Genomic DNA, 4082 nt, shown 5'->3' with positions numbered 1-4082 from the left:
ACCCAGCTCATGACCAAGGCATCGTTGCATAGATTTGAGACACTAGAACTCAAATCCGAACTGCTGGAAATGCAGATGCCCAGGCAGACCTCCTGGTCAGGCTTCAAATCCCACCTTCCACACCTGTTCCTGGGAGATGAAGTTTGTACCCATGGTCATCTGTCCCTCTGCCACTCCATTCAGGTGTGTCCACGTCCCCATGGCCCCTCCATCCAAGAGAAAGCAACACACATGTGCAACCAGGAAACGTACAAAAGTGCCTTGCAGCCTTGTGGTTCCTTACCGGCCAGATAGCCATGGGCTGTGGAATGGAACATAAATATCACACAATGCAGTTCTCCTTGGCAGCAAAAATGAGCAAACAAATAACATATATAATAAAATGAATAATTTCACAGGCACAATGAGGAGCGAACAAAACCAGGCACAAATGAGAACACCCTGCGTGATTCAATTTATACAAAGTTCAAGAATACGCAAAATGAACCTGTTGTAATGGAAGGCAAAACAGTGTGATCTCCAGTGTGGGGTGGGCGGTACTGCCTTGAAGGGGCAAGGGGAGCCTAATGGGCACTGCAAATATTCTGTCTTGATCCAAGCAGTTTATGCACATAAACATTCACACAAAGATCTGTGCATTTTAGCAGATGCACATTATTCTGCAATACAATTGTTCTTAATTTTTTAAAGCCCAGCATGAACCAACTGGTAGCCCAAGGGCAAGGAGCAGCCCGTGGGGCGGCCTCCTGAGCACAGGGCTGGACAGAGAGGGCAGGGGAATGGACCTGGTGGAGACTAACCAGTGAGATGCTCAGAAAATGCTTGCTGAGTGGGACAGCAATCATTTACACCTTAGTATAAATAAATATAGAAAGTTTTTTCAAACAGGGAGGCTGGAAGCTATATGCAAATAGGAGGACACTTGGCTTTGGCAAATAGCAGAGCAAGTTGAAATAAATTATTTGCCTTACTGACCATTCTGCTGAAGATGCCCTGGCTATGTGTTTAACGGTATTTGGATTAGTCCTTTTCCAGTGCTTGATGGTTCACAGTGTATTTCAAAAGCATTACCTCAGTCGACATTCACTGCACCCCACTGAAACTTGGTAAAAAGTGCATGTCATCAGGGATCAGTAGGAATAAAGAAACTGAAGCTCAAAAAAGAAAAGTTCCCCACAGTGACAGAATTTGAGAGTAGCAAGGCCAAAGTTCAGGGATGATTGTTTCCTCCACCAAAAAAAACAAAAACAGAAATTGGATTAGAAACTGGAGTTTCTTTGAACCCTAAGCACCGATGTTTATAACATATTCTGGTAAGTGGGAATCAATTTCTGTTTCAGGCACTCGCTCTTTGCTAGGAGTAGGGAGTGGAGCCGTTCATTGCTGTCGTGGTCAGTCCTGCTCACACTGCTGGAGCTGACCAGGCCAGCCCTTCCCTCATGGCATTTAAGTCTCACACACCCTGTGAGACAGACAGGCCGCTGCCCTGTGACAGATTAAGATCTGAGGCTTGGGGTAGTTATGTGACTTGCCCAAGTTCACCCAGCTAGAGGAGGTAAAGCCAGGCTAGGAACCTAGGTCTCTGCACTCCAGAGCATGGGCTGTGCCCAGCACATGCTGAGACTCGGGGAGTGGGGAGGCATCCATACTTCAGAGAAAGAGCAGAGCCCACTGTGGCGTCACCCCGCAGATACTGCTGGGAGCCGAGGGAAGGCAATGCTGAGGTCCCTTCCTGAGGGTGTCGGTGTCAGGTGGAGCCCACTGTTCACAGCTGCACAGGCTCTGTGACAACAAACATTTGGTGATTTGAACTAAAAAGCTGGGTTCCCAATCCTGGTTGCCCGGGCACAGAGTAGTTGTTGAACATGGATGGATGAAACCTGTCGAGTGAGAGTGGAATGAATTTGCGTGCTGGAGACGGGAATGTGCTGGAAGGCGGGGCATGACTCTCACTGTTTTCTTCTCCATCATCTGTTGGGTTTGCAGCCAAGTCCCCTGGAGCTCAGTCTGCCCTCTGCCATCTCCCACCTCTCCCCACCACCCTCCTAGCGCAGCACTCCAGAATTCCCACTCAGCAGCAGGGCAGTGACCGACTTTTACACCCAGGCTGAAGATTGGCATGAGAACCAATGCACACCAGGGCTATGCCGCCTCCATGACCAAGTGGTCCCCAGGGCCTGGTTTCACCACCATCTCCACTTCCACCACAGACTTGCTCCCGTCCAGGGTTCCTCATCTCTCCAGTCTCCCAAGCTCAAAACCCCAGGGTGATCTCCAGCTGGGTCCCTTCTGCCATCACCATGGCCTGGAAATGTTCGCTAGTCCCCACCCCACCCCCATGTCCACACTCAGTGCCCAGGTCTTTATTTTAATTTTGTTACAAGTGATAATGTCACTATGGTTATGTATGAGATCATGTCTTTGTTTCTCCAGAGATGCAAGCTGAAGGATTTAATTTGGAGGGGTTCAAATACAAATATAAAGAACAAAGAAATATGTCAAAATGTTAACAGTGGTTGAATCCAGGGGCTGGGTGTAAGTGTGCTCATTGTACTGTTCTCTCTTTATCTATCTATCTATCTATCTATCTATCTATCTTTTATATATATATAGATATGTACACACAAACAGATTTTTTTTCTTTCTTTAGAGAGAAAGTCTCACTCTGTTGCCCACGTTGGAGTGCAGTGACATGATCACAGCTCACTGCAACCTCAAACTCCTGGGCTCAGGTGATCCTCCCTCCTCAGCCTCCTGAGTAGCTGGCACTACAGGTGCTCGCCATCGTGCTTGGCTAATTATTGCTATTTTTATGTAGAGGTGGTAGTCTCATGGTGTTGCCCAGGCTGGTCTCAAATTCCTGGCTTCAAGCCATCCTCCTGCTTTGGCCTCCCAAAGTGCTGGGATTACAGATGTAAGCCACCACCCTCAGCCCTGTTCTTTCTATGTATCTCTATATTTCAACTTTTTCACAATAAAAAGGTTGGAGGTAAGTTGACCTGAATTGATTGGACCCATTTTCTCATCCATCAGATTGGGGCTGTGAGTGGGAGGGGCAGTGAATGACCTTCCAAGGCTGTGTCCGCCCAGTGCCTCTGGGGGAAGCTGCCCCCTGTGGGTCTGGAGCTGGGTGTTCCCAGTAGGCAGAGTCCTTGACTCTGGAAGGCAATTGCCTTTGGCTTCAACAGTCCTGCAAGTCACAAGGCTTGTTGACCACGGTGACCCTTTCTGAGATCCAGCGGAGGAAGAGGGCGGGCATAGGGTCAGGTCTTAAGAGATCACGTCAGTCTGCTCAAACCGGGTGGGCTCAGGAGGAGCCGGCGAGGGTCCCGCTGCAGCTCCCGAAACGCAGTTCCCAGGCGGCAGTCAGCAGTTGGGCACAAGAGGATGTCCTAGCAAGCCTCCATCCCAGAAAGTTACACCTCTTACTGCCCGAGTCCCACCCCTCAACACAGAGCCCACCTCTTCAGTCCTGTAGTGAGGGGTTCTGGGAACCCCTTGTAACTGCCCGCCTTCCTCGGAGGTCTCAGAGGCCCTAATTGTGTCTTCTGATGGGAACAACCATGAGAGCTGGGTGTGGACAGAAGTCCCCCAGCCCCAGCGGGGTTCGCTCTTTGCCTCCTCACTCTGCGAGGGTCCCTTACTACAGCTAAAAGGCAATTCATGCAGTCCAAAGGTTCCTTTCCCCTCCCGTTCTGCATGCCCTTCTCACTGTCCCCAGATGCTCATGACATTGCCTTGAGAGTAGCGCAGCGGGCAGGAAGCCCAGGCGCCTCGGAGAACCTGAAGGGCTGCAGGTCCCGGTGTCTGCGGCAGCTTCCGCATCTCTGCAGGGAACCAGCTGCTCGCTGAGCCTGGGGCTGGGCTCTGGGGGACTCCAGAGCTGGAGGCAAGTGGCGCTCACATCCGTCTCCTCACTTGCCTCACCCGTGGCCTGGGTTTAAAATCCACACACCCGTCTTTCCGCGGCCAAAGTGATGCTGCCAGGATTGGTGATGACCCCAACTGCCCCGACCCCCAGAAGTGCAAAACAAGCAGGCTGACAAGTGACCAAAAGACACCCGCGGAGCATCTGGGCTTCC

The sequence above is a fragment of the Pongo pygmaeus genome, chromosome 17 (assembly GCF_028885625.2).
Source record: "Pongo pygmaeus isolate AG05252 chromosome 17, NHGRI_mPonPyg2-v2.0_pri, whole genome shotgun sequence".
NCBI lineage: Eukaryota > Metazoa > Chordata > Mammalia > Primates > Hominidae > Pongo > Pongo pygmaeus.
The sequence above is the reverse complement of the archived record's forward strand: the minus strand, read 5'-3'. Positions refer to the sequence as shown.